The following is a 17166-nucleotide window of genomic DNA, read 5'->3' on the forward strand; positions in this document are numbered from 1 at the left end:
TTATTCTGTCAGGAATTGCCCCTCTGCAAAATTTAGCAAGTAACAGATGCAAAGTTTAAAAAGAAAAATACAAAGTAAAATTAATAGCAGTATGACAATACCAGTTTGCATATGGCTTTGAGCCATGAACCGAAGCTTAAAGGCAACCAATTGAATAAATCAAATGGCCACTATCCCGTCAAATGAAAACGGTGGGCATTAAGAGAGTGAGAGTCTCATTATAATATAGAGTCTTATTCTGACATCTAGAGAAAAGCTGTTAACAATATGAAAAAGACAACTTTTCAGCCAGGCGCAGTGGCTCACGCCTGTAATCCCAGCACTTTGAGAGGCTGAGGCAGGCAGATCACTTGAGGTCAGGAGTTTGAGACCAGCCTGGCTAACATGGTGAAATCCCGTATCTACTAAAAATACAAAAATCAGCCAGGTATGGTGGTGCATGCCTGTAATCCCAGGTACTCAGGAGGCTGAGGCAGAAGAATCACTGAATCCAGGAGGCAGAGTTTGCAGTGAGCCAAGATTTCCATTGCAATGTCCTATTCTAAAAAAAAAAAAAAAAATCTTTTTTTTTTTTTGGAAAAAAACAAGACAAAACAAAACCTTTTTTAACTTTAAAAACAGCCATTTATTATTTGGATTAAATGTGTGATTTGTTCTGTAATATGGAATACACTTTTCAGTTTATAGCCAGTCTTCACATGAGCAGATTCATACCATTGCAATACACAGGAGTTCATAAATAAAATTCTAATCAGGCAGTAACCAGCAAGTTTTTGAGTCAATAAAGTCTCAGTATTATATAGTTCTCTTCATCAAAGATGAGTCTCTCAGGTTTCAGCATAATTTGACTGGCTCCTTGTAATGCCGTTAGAATATCAGCCGCTTCTTTCCTGCGCTGTGCTGTGTCCTCAGATTCAGTTAGAAGATCATCCAAGAAGGATGTACAATGGTGTAATCTCAGTTTACTGCAATCTCCGCCTCCTGGGTTTAAGCAATTCTCCTGCTTCGGCCTCCCAAATAGCTTGGATTAGAGGCCCCTGCCATCACGCCCAGCTAATTTTTTTCTGTATTTTTTGTAGAGATAGGGGTTTTACTATGTTGGCTAGGCTGGTCTTGAACTCCTGACCTCGTCATCTGCCCTCCTCCCAAAGTGCTGGGATTACAGGCGTGAGCCCCGCAGCTCTATTTTTAAAATAAAAGTCTACCACCTCATTCCTAGTCCCCCTGTTTTCTGTTTCTTCTGGTGATTGCTGCCATAATTCTAAGTTAATTACTTTTACCACTATTTAAGTTATCAACCTTAGCTAGTATATTTTCAAACTTTCGCTTTGAAAAATGAGAACTTATATTCTAAGCCCAGTTTTCATTTTGTTTTTGTGTTTTGGTTAAGAAAATAAAACAATACTCAAATACAAAAAAAAAAAAACCATTATTAATAAAGACTGAATCTAAAAGCAAGATAATGGGAAGTATTTTTAAAAAATATATCAAATGTAGTTGCTTCTTATTTGTAAATGACTGTTAGCTAATTTTTTCATGAGTTAAAGGCTTTTGGCCTTTGCAAGAAAACAGATAATCCACCCTGCTCTGCAAACCGGGCCTTGCCCACAGGAGGTAGTACAATAAATGGCGGAAGAATGACTGAATATAGCCACTCCCTTATTTCACTGAAAGATTGAGAACAGAAAAGGTGTCATTTGCCAGTTCAATTCAACTGTCAGGAGCACAGTGAGTCAATCACTTAACGGGAAGAAGGAAAGACTCAGAGGCCTGGAGGCAGGAAGCCATGAATTGTTAGAGCCCTCACACCTTTCTGTGGACACTCTTAGTCTTACTGAATGTTAGAAGTGGGAGGAAATGTCCTGATCATAGAGAATGTGCAGATCATTTTCGAGGGTCCAGAGAGGAAAAGTGATTTGCCAAAGGTTACACAGTGACTTATGACCAAGTTGGCATTAAAATTCAATTCCTGGCTGGGCATGGTGGCTTATGCCTGTAATTCTAGCACTTTGGGAGGACGAAGCAGGTGAATTGCTCGAGCCAGGAGTTCGAGACCAGTTTGGGTAACGTAATGAGACCTTGCCTCTAGAAAAAAATATTTAAAAATTAGGTGAGAGGATCTCTGGAGCCCAGGAGATCAAGGTTATAATTAGCCATGATCTTGCACTGCATTCCCAACTGGGCTACAGAGTGAGCCTCAAGAAGAAAAAATTAAAAAATCAAAATCAGATTCCTGTACTTCCAGTACCGGTAAACCTCAGTTCAATTCAAGATCTAAATGTTATCCAGATTACAAATGAAGGACATATTTATCTGTAGATGACATGATTGTCTAGGTAGAAATATATAATGGAATTCACAAAAAGCAACTAACCAGGTGCAATGGCTCATGCTTGTAATCCCAGGACTTTGGGATACTGAGGCAGGAGAATAACTTGAGCCCAGGAGTTCGAGACCAACCTGGGAGATAAAGTAAGGCACCGTCTTTACAAAAAATTAGCCAGGTATGGTGGCAAGCATCTGTGGTCCCAGCTACACAGGAGGCTGAGGTGGGAGGATCACTTGGGCCCAGGAGGCTGAGGGTGCCGTGTGGCATGTTCCCATCACTGCACTCCAGCTTTGGTGACAGAGCAAGACCCAGTCTCAACAACAGAAGCAACGAGAACTAATAAAATAAGTTTAGTGAAGTTGCAGAATACAAGATTAATATACAAAATCTAATCGCATTTCCATACACCAGCAATACACTATTGGAACTTGAAATTAAAAAAAAAATCCCCATTACAATAGCATAAAGAAATGAAAATATTTGGGGATAAATTAGGGACAGAAGTTTCAAAAGATCTCTACGAAAACTGCAAACCATTGCTGGGAGAAATTAAAGATGATCTGAATAATAAATATATACCATATTAATGGGTTAAAAGATTCAACATTATTAAGATGTTCTCTCCAAATTGATCCATAAACTTAAGGCAATCACAATCAAAATTCCAGTGGCTTTGTTTTACGTAAATTTTATAAGCTGATTTTAAAATTAATGTAAAATGGAACATTTAAAATGGCCAGAATAACTTTTCAAAAGAACAAAATTGGAGGATTAATATTATCTGATTTCAAATTTATGTAAAGCTATGGCAATTCAGACAGTACAGTATTGATGTAAAGATAGAAGATAGACAAATAGATCAATGGAACAAAACAGAAAGTGTTTTTTTTTTTTTTTTTTGAGATGGAGTCTCACTCTGTTACTCAGGCTGGAGTGCAGTGGTGTGATCTCGGCTCACTGCAACCTCCACCTCCTGGGTTCAAGCCATTCTCCTGCCACAGCCTCCCAAGTAGCTGAGACTACAAGTACATGCCACCACACCTGGCTAATTTTTAATTTTTTAAAGTAAAGATGGGGATTCACCATGTTGGCCAGGTATGGTCTCAAACTCCTGACCTCAGACAATCCGCCCCCATCAGCCTCCCAAGGTGCTGGGATTACAGGCATAAGCCACTGCACCCGGCCAGAAAGTCTTGAAAAGACCCAAGTACGTATGGACAATTGATTTTCAACAAAGTACAAAGGCAATTTGGTTAAGATAAAATAATCTTTTAAAGAGGTAGTGTTATAGTCGTTGGATATCCAAACAGCAAAAAAATAAAAACAAACAAAAAAGCAAAACAACAACAGCAACAACAAAAACCCTTGGATTATCCCTCACTTCATAATTAAAACTTAACTAAAAATGGGCCCTGAATCTAAACGTACAACTATACAACTTCTCAAAGAAAATTTTTATGACTTTGGATTAGTCAAAGATTCCTTAGACGTGATAGCAAAAGCACAATCTATAACAGAATAAATTGATAAGTTGTACTCCATCAAAGTTAACAATTCCTGTTCTTCCAAAGACATGTAAGAAAATGAAAGATAATCCATAGTCAGGGAGAAAATATTTATAAATCCTATATGTGATAAAGAACTTGTGTCCAGAAAACATAAAGAATACTCGGAACTCAATTACAAGAAAACAATGCAATTTTCTAAATGAGCAAAAGATTTGGACACCAAAGAAGATAAATATCCTCCCCCTGCTCCTGCCAAAATACACAGGAAAAGATGCTCAACATCATTTTTTAGTACATAAATGCAAATTAAAGCCACAATAAGATAGCATACCTGTTAGAATGGTTAAAATGAAAAAGAATGACCACACTAAGTGTTGGAGAGGTTGTGGAAGAAATAAAACTGTCTTATACTGCTGATGATAAGAATGTAAAATGGCACAATCACTTTGGAAAACAGTTTCGTGGTTTCTTAAAAAGCTATACCACCCAACCAGTCCACTTCAACATATTCATCCAAGAGAAAAGATAGAATACGTTTATACAAAGACTTATAATTAACGTTCGTGTCAGCTTTATTTTTAGTAGTCAAAAATTTGAAACAATCTTGATGTCATTAACAAGCTAATAGATAAACAAATTGCTGTAGATATGTGCATTGTCTTGACGGTGGTGAAGGTTTTACAGGTGTATACATATGTCAAAACTTATCAAACTGTATATTTTAAATTGTGTAGTTTATTGCATACTAATTATTGCTCAGTAAAGCTGTGAAAAACTCAATTCAAGATAATTTCTTTTCTAGGCATTGTGGATGTTAGAAATGCATAAAGAGAGTGTGTGGGAGGGCAGTCACTGTCCAGCAATATGAGGCCTAATGTGAGGCAAGACATTCATGCAGGGAGGCCAAGGAAGACTTTCTGAAAAATGGATCCTTGGATTGGACTTTTAAGTCCAATTTGATGTCAATGAGTGGCATGGAAAGACAGGGACCTTGAACTCCTGCTAGCCCAAGGAAGTGGCTCAATCCTGAACTAATATCAATATTCTCTATCACATTTATAGCATACAGTAATTCAAAATACTTTTATTTAAGTTATTTAATTTGCTTCTTTGTGTACCACCTCCCTATGAAAGTGATTGAGACAGGCTTATATGGACACATGCAATATAACAAAATTAAGGAAAATAGATGAAATACTTGGAATACAGACAATATAATAGTATTGAGCTAAGATCATTCCACAAAGGATACATGATAAGGTTCTAAATCATAAGTTGGTAGAAGGATTAAAATTTGGCTCTGAATTTTCTAACGGATAGAACAAAGGAGAATCATGATCATTGAAAAACATACCAAGCATTTTTTTTTTAACCAATAACTTGGAAAAAGAAAAGAAAAAAAGAACAACAACTTACCAAGCACTTTGTCAAGGTTCTCTCATTCAATCTGCACATACCCTGAACAGTGGGCCTGTCTTTCCTACCCATGGCAGAGATCAGTGATTACTGGAACTGTTAAGCAGGTGGTTAATATGTGGAAGTAGCTCCCTGTTTGTCTTGCATAAAGGAGGGAACTGCTGCTGGTCTTTAAATGAAACTTTTCACTGAGAAGGATTCAGAAAGAATCTGAAAAATTATTTTCAGAGACAGGAAACCAGCTTTGGGGCCGGGTGCTGTGGCTTATGCCTGTAATTCCAACACTTTGGGAGGCCAAGGTGGACACATCACTTAAGGCCAGGAGTTTGAGACAAGCCTGACCAACATGGAAAAACCCCATCTCTACCAAAAATACAAAACTTAGCCAGGTGTGGTCATGGACCCCTGTAATCCCAGCTACTTGGGAGGATGAGTCAGGAGAATCTCTTGAGCCCGGGAGGTGGAGGTTGCAGTGAGCAAAGTTTATGCCACTGCACTTCAGCCTGGGCAACAGAGTAAGACTATCTAAAAAAAAAAAGAAAAAAAAAAAAAAAAAAAAAAAAAAAAAAAAAAGGAAAGAAAGAAAGAAAGAAAGAAGGAAAAGAAAACCAGTTTTGGATCATCTCGATCTATGATTAGATCAAGATGATATGGAAATAGTAATTCCCTAGCTTTCTTCCAGAAGCAAATGTAAATCCACCTCAGAGGAAGATAATATTATTCCAATATGAAAAAATCTGAAAGTATTAGAGAGGTAACAAGATAGGCATCGCTATAGTTATGGCCAAGGTTTGGGAGATGAAAACTCATAGGAGTGAACCAGTGTTGGGGGCTGTTTTTCCTCTAGGGATGTAATCTAAATTCACAAAAATTAATGCAAGTTTGGAAGACTGAAAGTCTGTGAATGAAGGTATTTTTCTCAGAGTGTGCTAAAGGAGGCTCTGCTAACCTCCTTTCCAGGCTTGGGTTGGGATATCAAAGTGCTACAACCTAAGAGTGAAACTGCCTTTGCAAAAATTTATGACAGTGAGAGAAATCTGTTAGAAAAATTATACAGTAAAATAAATCTGACATAATTGACTCAATCTTTTTTCTGAACTTCAAGCTTCCCTTGTTGATTCCTAGGCATAAGCCAAGCTAACTATGGGAGGAATTTAATTTACAGTTTTAACTTTAAAACAAAGATGATAATATCCACTTCCTGAACTTGCTCCTTGTTCAGGACTGAAACTTGCTCCTGGCCCCTTCACAGGACTGAAACTACCTGTGTAAAACTAAAATTAGCAATAAGGTTAGAATTACAGTTCAGGAGTTATGTAGCCAGAGGTCACAAAATTTGTAACCTCCCCAATTGCTTTTATAGATAACATCACTGTTGTCAAACCTAAGATTGATAGTTGAGGTATTTTTCAGATCCTGCATTTTGACAGACCAGCTGATGGTCCACCTGGACCAGTAACCCATACCAAGAAACTTGCCATCTGGTCTTGTGACCCCCCACCCACAAACTCACTCAGCATAAGAAGACAGTTTTGATCCCCTTTGATTTCATCACCGACCCAACCAATCAGCATTCTCCATTCCCTAGACCCCTGCCTGCCAAATTATCCTTGAAAAGCCCTAGCGTCTGAGTTTTTGAGGAGGCTGATTTGAATAATAATTACTCCTATCCATTTGCTTGGCTGTCTAGCCCTGTGATTATTAAACTCTTTCTCTGCTACAATATCACTGTCTTCATGAATTGGCTTTATCTGTGCAGTAGACAAGAAGAACCCATCTGGTGGTAACAGGAGGAATGGTAATTCATAAATAGACTAGTTATACCAGGGACAGAAAACTAGCTTTGGATCATCTCAATCTATGATTAGATCAAGGTAATATGGGGTTACTAATCCCCTAGCTTCCTTCCAGACGCAAATGTAAATCCAACTCAGATGAAGATAATATTATTCCTAGCTTAAAATTACTTTTATAATTTTCTCATATGCAATATCTGGAGCTCAAAGACAAATAACAAAGTATGAGAAGACAAAATAATATGATACAAAATAATGAAAAAAAGTTATTTTTCAAAGAAAAATAACAGACAATAGAAAGAGATATACAGGGAGTGCAGATAATAGAGTTATCAGATACAGGCTTTACAGTAACTGTGAAAAATATATGCAAGGAAATAAAAAGCAAGACTATTTCAACAGAGAACTGGGAACTATAAAAAAACTTATTTGAAATTCTAGAGCTGAAAAGATAATACGAATTTAGAATTCAATGGATAAAACTTGACAGAGATTAGATATAAAGACAGAAAATATCCAGAAAAAAAGAGAGGTAAAGAAATGGAAAATATAGAAAATAATATTTAAAAAATTGAACACAGTGAAGAAGTCTATATACATGTAATTGAATTCCCTGAAAAAGAGGCAGGAGAAAGTGTGGGGCAGAAACAATATTTCTAGAGATAATAACGGGGAATTTTAAAAAGCTGATAAAAGGTATAAGACCACAGATTTTAAAAACTTTACAACCCCAGTCAATCAAAGTACAAAGAAAACACATCTAGGCACATCATAGTAAAACTATAGAAAATTAAAGACAAAATTATAATTTTAGAAACAATCAGAAAAAAAGAAAAACTACTTTCAAATGACTAAGATTAGCAACTGTTTTCTCAACAAACACAGCGAAACCCATAACATAAGGAAATAATATATTTGAATTGCTGGGAGGAAGAAAGCAAGTAAAAAGAAAACAAGTACTGTCAATCTGAAATTCTATAACCAGAGGAGATATGCTTCATAAATGACAGTGAATACAGATTTAATGCACTCTCTATTAAAATCTCAACTGGCTTTTTCCCCCCCACAATTGTAATAGCAGTACCAATGACTTTGCCACTGATGGAAATCACAAATATTTTTGATCTGTATTAGTCAGAGTTCTCCAGAGAAACAGAAACAGTAGTATATATGGATTATAGAGGCTGAGATGTCTTGAGATTCGCAGCTGGAAAGCTGGAGACCCAGGAAGGCCAATGGCATATTCTAGTTTAAGTATAAAGGCCTGAGAACCAGGAGGGCCAATTTTATACGTTCCAGTCTGAGTACAAGATAGAGCAAAGAGAGAAGCATGATCATTACAGAACATACCAAGCATTCTTTACCAATAGCTTGGAAAAGGAACAGAAAAAAAGAACAACTTACCAAGCACGTTGTCTAGGTTCTCTCATTCAATCCTCACATATCCTGAACAGTGGGCCTGTCTTTCCTACCCAAGGCAGAGATCAGTGGATTATGGCCCAATAAGGCTATTATTAAAAAATGAAGATGAAATACTTTCAGATCATCAAACATTAGGGGAAAATAGAAATACTTATTTAATGCACGATGATTTTAGAACAAAATGATTTGGATTACTAGAAAATGATTATATTCCCATTATTTTCATTACTATTGTTAATCAAAAAAGAGCTTGCTCAATGAATTTGGTCCTGAAACTTTCATGTCATATTCTCTTATGACTTGTTTTGGTATTAGACTCCTGTTATCATTTTAAAGCAATTTTATAGTCTCCTGAAACAGATTGGTAAAAACTGGATTAACTACAGTATATTTGGTTGTTTCTGTCTGGGTTACTATTGTGAACACTTCATCAGGTAGTTGTCTTTTAAAAATAGTATAGTTAAAGGGTGAAAAGTCGCTTATAGTTGTCTGGCCTCTCTGATCCAAGCTCTTTTTTGTTAGGGAAAAGTATTGAATGTAGCACAGTAATACATAAAAATAAAATTAGCAATTGTTCACAATAGCTACCTCTTTCATTTTTATTTTTTCCTTCAATATTAAAAAAAAAAATAGACAGGGGGATCTCTCTATGTTGCCCAGGTTGGTGTCAAACTCTTAGGCTCAAGGATCTGCCTGCCTTGGCCTGCTCAAAGTGCAGGTATGAGCCACTGCTCCCAGTCAATAATAGCTTACTTTTTCTAGTGCTTACTAATGTATCCAGCTCTCTTCTTTGTGCTTTGTATTTTCTCATTTAACTCTCATAAATACTTATGAAGTAGGTGGTATTGTTATTTTCACTTCACAGATGAGGAGACCAAATCAAAGAGGAATCAAGTAATGTATTCAATTATTTTAATAATTATTCAAGGTCACATAGCTAGTAAGTTGCAGAGCCAAGAATACAAACACACAGTGTGACTCCACAGTCTGCAGGTTTTTCCAGCACACTGTACTGCCTCGCAAGTATTTATAGCTGGAGTCAGAGATCTGGGATGAATTCTAGGTAGTTCCATTTTCTAGTTCTATGAGCTTAGGCAAACCATCAAATTTCTCTTTGCCTTGGTTTCATAATCATAAAACAGAGATAATATCTGCTCTGTCTTATAGGTTTTTTTGTGGGTATCGAATTGTAGAAGTACTTTGTAAAGCATTACACAACCAACTGGCTCACTGGACTGAGCTGAGATTCTCCTGCTTCGTGTCTCAAAGAAACGCAGCCAGTAGAGCCATCACCTCTTCCCCTACAAGTATTCATTTGCCGCCATTGAATTACAGTGAGACTGAAGAACTTTCTGCGGAAAAGGCTTGAACTCTGTTCACACATGGGATGCAACACTCACAGACATGGCTGATAGATCAGAGCATATAGAATCCTGATTACAGGGGGTTAATGGCAATCCCTACCCCTTGAAAATGATTTACCCTGAAAAAGAAAGGAGTGTGACATGGTGGGCTGTGCTCAGGATCAGCAGTCAATATCACTGATATTGATGAATTCTAGTCCTGTGTTACCAGAAACTCCTCCAAACCAACCACTATGGAGGTCTGTGGGCATCCTGGGACCAAGAAGGGCTCAGAGTGTACATTGAGAAATCAGCTTCACTGAACTCTTCGACACTTTGGACTCAGTCTCCCTATTAGGGTGAATGTGACCTTACAACATTTTTTGGCAGGAGCAAATTAGCACTGAGAGGCTGCTGAGGAGAACCCTCTTCTCACCACCAGTGGAGGCATAGATGGAGCTTGCAATAGCTGGTTCAGCCAGCCTTGAAAACACAGACTACTTCATGGGCTTAAAAGAAATGTCCCTTTGGGAATTCTCAAAACACTCTAGGGACAGACTCTGTAAGAGCCTGCTATGTTTATATGAGCAGATGGAACCACAGAACTTCAAGCTTTTTATTTCTAATTTTTATTCACAGGCTGCGGAAATGTGAACATTCAGGTTATGCTGTTCCAAATTATTTTTATTATTTTATTGTGGGAAAACAGAATTCAGTTAACCAGGATCAAGCAACAAAATCCACTTCCTTGTGGGATCATCTCTCTGGGCTGGGAAGAGGGATGGTGACTTTTCAAGGTAGGGATCACTCCACGAAGGAAAACACCCTTTCTTCATTTTCACAAGTAACACATGTTCCAAGAGGATATTTTTTGGAAGTTGAAGGTGGAGTTTAAATGGAAAGCCCCACCCACTGTTGCTGGAAGCAACTTCTCCTCTTCATCCTTTCTTTGACTTATGATGCTTTCCTGGATCTGATTATTTAGTGTGGGCAAAGGCTGGAGGTGAGAAGCCAAAAGATAAGATTTCAATGTAAGAACCCAAGTCATTTTGCATTTTAAGTGCCATATGTAAGCTTTTTCAGGGACACAAACTCTAGTTGCTCTTATTCTGGAGCAAGCTCAGACCTGCCAGGCCTTAGCCTGCCTTTCTTTGCCAGTTTTAAAATCCATGTAGTAAGTGAGTGTGTGTGTTGTGAGTCTTGGTGTGTAAGAGCATGTGTGTGCACGTGTGTGTGTGTGGGGAGTGGGGGGCTGTTGGCTCATCCTAAACTTTTTACTAGCATCTTAGGCTTCTGCAAATAGAAGGTCCTCTACATCAGGGGTCCCAAACTCCTGGGCCACAGACCAGTATCCACCTGTGGCCTGTTAGAAACCAGTCTGCACAAGAGGTGAGTGAGTGGAGCTTCATCTGTGTTTACAGCCACTCCCCATCCCTTGCACTTCCACCTGAGCTCTGCCTCCTGTCATGTCAGTGGCTGCATTAGATTCTCATAGGAGCACAAACCCTATTGCGAACTGTGCATGGGAGGGATGTAGGTTGCATGCTCCTTATGAGAATCTAATGCCTAATGATCTGTCACTGCCTCCCATCACCTCCAGATGAGGCTGTCTAGTGTAGAAGAACAAGCTCAGTGCTCCCAGTGACTCTACATTATGATGATTTGTATAATTATTTCACTGTATATTACAATGTAATAATAATAGAAATAAAGTGCCCTATAAATGCAATGTGCTTGAATCGTCCTGAAACCTAACCCCCGACCCCTGTTTGAAGAAAAAATGTCTTCCATGTAACTGGTTCTTGTTGCCAAAAAGGTTGAGGACTGCTGCTCTCCATCGCTCCTACCAGGAACGAAAGACACTTTTCTGCAGGTAAGCTTTCTGTCTTCCATCCTTCATCCCTTCCAGAGCATTCTTCCCATTATGTGACCCCTAAATGAACTGAGCAGCCAATTGCTAAATCCCGAAGTGGTCAGCATCATGCTATAACCTGACCTCACCCTGTTGAATGCATCATTAACTCCGTGTTCAAGGAGAAAGCAATGCTTTCCATTAAAGAAGGAATTTGAGAATCTCTATGGCTTATAATGAGTTGATTAATAGCATATAGAATCACAATTTTACCTATAGGAGAGTCTAAATTCAGAGCTTTGTAGAGCATTATCTGTATCTATAGCAGTCTAAATTCATTTGCTCACAGCAAAGTCTAAATTCATTCTAAACACCTTTAAAGTGTTTATTCTGAACACTTTAAAAGTGTTTAGAATCCTTCTCCCTTCTAACATCCCCTCTGCATTAAGTTAGGCTAAGAGATGCTGTAGCAGCAAAGAATACCTTAATGTCGCTCAGCAGCGTATTACAACAAAAGTTAGTTCTCACGTATTTTACATATGGAATACATGTTAGTATGGGGACTCTCCTCATCATGGATACTCAGGGACAGGCTGCAGGAAATGCTCCATCCTGTAATGATTATAGCATCCTATAATGCTGCCATCTCAATATGGCAGGGGATGAGAGGGTGTGGACAACTGTGTGCTGGCTCTTAAATGTTTCCTCCAAGCATGACACGTGTTTCTTTCACTTATACTTCAATTGGTCTAAACAGCCACACGGGACAGTGAAGTGCAATTTTTCTGTGTTCACAGAAGTGGAAGACTATAAATGCGATGGAACAGCTGCAATGTCTATCATACCTTTAAGTGGCTATCCAGCCTAGAATATCTTCAGGTTTAAAAGTATTCCTGCGGTGATATTAACCCGCCAAATGCAGATTTCAAATCATCCTGAACACTTCTCACATCGAATATCTTACTATTTGTTTATTCAACAAGCTGCTACAGTGTGCTGAGCCGTGTGAGCAAAAGAGAGGCCCATAAGATCTGTTCCTTTGCTCTCCCATGATCTTAGCCCAGGAGAGAAAGAGAGTGAGAAGACCAAGTGCCACAAAAGAAGTTCAAATTGCTACACTGGTTACAGGTGACAGAAATTCCCTCTAGCTTTTGGGAATGGCTTCAAGGAATTGGCCTTAAAGCACTGCTAAAAAATTTTAATGTAAGTCTCAATCTCTCTTTCTAAATTGGTGTGTGTAAAATTATTTTATTCTTTTTTTGCAAATACAAAATAGCTTAAAGATGAATGCAAAAGCCTGCCAAGCCTGTAATCTTATTCCTTCAAAAAGGTGTGTGTGTGTGCATTACACATATGTACACACACATATATATCCTTATATATATCATTATGTATACATATATGCATATATGTATACTTATGCATACATGTACATGTAATCTGCTTCTGACAGTTAGCAACATATTCCATGTTTCTATGCTAATGCGATAAAGGCTGGCTAGTGTTTGGCTGGTGGCGAGAACATTTCAGATCCAGTTGAACAGAGGAATGGAGGTGAAGATGAACCGCTCAGTTTGTCTGGCACCACGGTGTGTGGAAGTGTGAGAGAAAGCTGGGAAGGTGAATGGATTGAATGTGCACTGCAGGTTGGGGAATTTCAACAATTTTCAGTGGACAATAGTGAAACTAAAGATTTATTTAAATTTACAATAATTTCTCTAAAAGCCTTGCATTTTGTATAAAACTTGGAAAATACAGATAAGCTCTAGAGAAGGAAAGCTCCCATGATCTCACCACTCAAAGATAATCTTGTTAACATCTCAGCATTTATATTTCTAAATCATTTTCGACACTTGTGCCCATTTTATCTTTTACAAAATTGGGATCCTACTGCATATGCCATCTGTAACCTGACTTTTTTAAATCTAAAATTTTATAGAAGTTTTTTAAAGAATATAAATATAAATTATTTTGAGTGGTGGAATAGCATTCTATTACATGACTTTTACCCATAGAAATAACCAATTAAGGATAACACAAAAGGAAAAAGCAATTTAATTCTCCTCCTTAAGTACATTTCCTTTACCTGGTTTTGAAATTAAAAATTGATTCATGAACATTTAATGAACACTAATTTCACCAACATATACATTCTGTAAACCCCTCCAACCCACACAGCACATCCAGCAAATTGCATGTGTGGAAGGGTCTGCAAAAGTAGAACAAAAACGCAATGGGTGGTGGGGAAAGGAGGGAGGAACTTTCTTTATCAGAAACCAAAAATGATTTGAGGGCTGAGAAATAATATGATCAGATGTGTGCATTTGGAAGAATCTCCTAAATGAGGGAGAGGGATTTTAAAGAGGAAGGAGACTGGAAGAGAGTCTGTAAGATGGACAAGATAGGGATCATTTTCCTCCTTGGACAGAATGAGGCAGGTGGCACAGAGAAAGTAAGTGGCCTGTTCAAAGTAGCAGGATATGGCTGCTCTAGGGATGAGACTATGATATTCTCATCGTCAGACCCAGAACTCTGTCCTGTGCTGGCCTCATCACAGATTACAGAATCTGTAATTCCCTGACTTTCTGTGTCCAGATGGATGGTCATGGCATCACTTTATGGGATTTTACTCTTACACTGGGAACACGTGCAAAGCAGATTGGTGTTTAATAATGCCATTGGATACAGGCCATGTCTCACAGTCTGTGGCCATTGCCTGAATAAAAATGAGAAATATTTGGCAAAGCTCTCTGGGCAAATAGCCTGCAAGACAATTTGACCTTGTACATCATTAGATTTGTGAACCAGTCTAATGACATAGGAGTAATTATACTACTTGACTCACCCCAATACTTTCCACCACCAAAAGTGTGAGCTTTTTTCTCACACTAACCAATTCTCCAATTCTTGGTGGACACCAAGTGGATAGCTACAACTTAATTCAAATTTGACACTATTTACCACACTATCTGACACAGATAGCATCTGATCCTATGGGTTAAGGGTTTGGCCTCACAAGACTGCTCCCATTTCAGACACCAACCACACATCCCAGTCATCACCTGTGCTTCTGACCAAACAGATATAAATCGGAGGTTCCTGTGACACTGTCTTCTGGTTTAAGCATATGCTAGAATGGCTCTCAGAACTCAAGAAAATAATTTACTTATTAGATTACCAGTTTATTATAAAAGGATATAACTCAGGAACAGCTAAATGGAAGAGATGCATTGGGCAAGGTATGGGGAAAGGAGCACAGAACCTCCATGGACCTGCACCTGTTCCCCGGGGCATCCCCTCCCAGGACCTGCACTTGCTCAACCCAGAAGCTCTTCAAATCTCTTCCTTTAGGGTTTTTGTGGAGGTTTCATTACATAGGCATGATATTAAATCATGGGCCATTGATCATTGACTCAGCCTTCAGTCTCCCTCCTCTTCCTGGAGGTGGGACGGGGTGGGTGGAATGAGTAGGCTGAAAGCTACAATCCTCTCATCTCAAGGTTGGTTCCCTGGCAAACAGCCCCCATCCCTAGGCTATCCAGGAACCCCCAGCTGTCAGTCATGCATTAGCATAAAAAAGATACTATCACTGCTGAGATTCCAAGGGTTTTAAAAGTTGCCAAGAAAGGGAGAGGGTTAGGTCACACCAACTACATAAAATTCACTATTACAAACGCTTACTAAACTCCTGCCCTGTGCCAGGTTCTGAGGGGAATTCTGAGATGGATAAAACTCAGTTCTGGTGCCCAGGGAGTTCACAGCCTGGTGAAGAAGACACAACCAGGGTACAGGGAAGGATCACCTGGGTGCCATCAAAGAAGAGCCAGCAGCAGTCCTGAGAGCACAGGAGAGGGAAGATTAGCACTGTCCAGGAATCTGAAAACCTCCTTGTAGGTGTAGAGAATGGATTTGGATAAGAGGAAAGGGAGGGTCCTATTTTAAGAGTACAGTAGTCCCCTCTATCTGTGGTTTCACGTCTTCTGATTTCAATTACTGACGTCAACAGTGGTTTGAAAATAATTACATATAAAAAATTCCAGAAATAAACAATTCATAAATTTAAATTGCATGCTGCTCTACATAGCGTGATAAAGTCTTGTGCCATGCCGGCTCTGTCCTGCCTGGGACGTGAGTCCTCCCTTTGTCCAGTGCATCTGACTGTCACAGTACAGCAGTCCTTATGTTAAAGTTATCCTTATTTTACTTAGTAATGGCCCCACAGCACAAGCGTCGTGATACTGGCATATTGTTATAATTGTTCTATTTTATTATTAGTTATTCTTGTTAATCTCTTTCTATGTTTAAGCTTCATCATAGATACATACATATAGGAAAAGACATCGGATACATGGGGTTAGGTCCTATCTGCAGTTTCAGGCATTTGCTGGTGTGATCCACTGATCAACGGTCTTAGAACGTGTTTCCCATGGATAAGGGGGTCTACTGTATTGACTCTGACAAATGCCTGAGAACGGGATGTTATTTCATTCATGTCAGAACCCTTTTCCTGTCTTCCATTCTTTCTTCCTTTTTTTTTTTTTTTTTTTTTTTTATGAATGGGAGGTTCTTACGTTGCCCAGGTTGGCCTTGAACACGTAGCCTTGCCTCTTCAAGTGCCAGGACAACTGGCCTGAGCTACCGTGGCTCCCTCTTTCTTCCTTTTAAAAACATTCTCCTTCAGAAAAAAACAAAACAAAACAAAACAAAACAAAACAAAAAAACGCAACCCTGGATATATAAGAGGCAGGGGGCAGGGTGACACAGGGGAAATGAATCCCGATCCTTTACTTGGATCTACTCAGAAGACTCTGTAACTACCATTTCCCCAACATGTACTATGCCATATATTTATTTGAATACTCATGTCCTTGTGACTCAAAGTTGACGCTCTACAGGCTGTTGGAGGTACAGGATCCTGACTCTTGGGAGGCAGTCACCGTTCGGAACTGGCCTTCTCTTGTGGTTCCTTTTTCTGCAATTGTACAGAAGGCTTGGCTTAGAAACTTGAGATCCTGGCCCTTCTTCTTCTCCCCTCACCATTCCTGTCTGCAGCCCTGTGGGATCAGCAGCACCCTAGGTCCCCTTGGGAGTCCTGAAGTTGTATTTAAATAGCTTGTTCCCATTGATTTCTATGAATTATTACATGAAAGAACAATCAGTGGTTCTCTCTTTTCTAGCAACTTCCAGAACCACCTTCTCTTTGGTCCTGTCCAGTAACTATGTGGATGCCTAATGTGGAAGATACCAGTGTCTCCAGCAAGCGCCCCTCCAAGCTTTATTTTTGTTGGTGAATTCCTAGTCAGGCTTCAAACTTCAGATCAAATGTCACTTCCATTGGGAAGCCTTCCCACACTGTGTCAGCACTGAGGGAGATTCTGCCTCACCTTGGTGTTGCCACAGGCTCCATGCTAATGGCACCTGTCTTAGTTTGCTTTTGGTTGCTTATAACAGAATACCTGAAATTCGGTAATTTATAAAGAAAAGGAATGTATTTCTTTCA

Source organism: Cebus imitator, unplaced genomic scaffold (assembly GCF_001604975.1).
Source record: "Cebus imitator isolate Cc_AM_T3 unplaced genomic scaffold, Cebus_imitator-1.0 Scaffold38, whole genome shotgun sequence".
Taxonomy (NCBI): Eukaryota; Metazoa; Chordata; class Mammalia; order Primates; family Cebidae; genus Cebus; species Cebus imitator.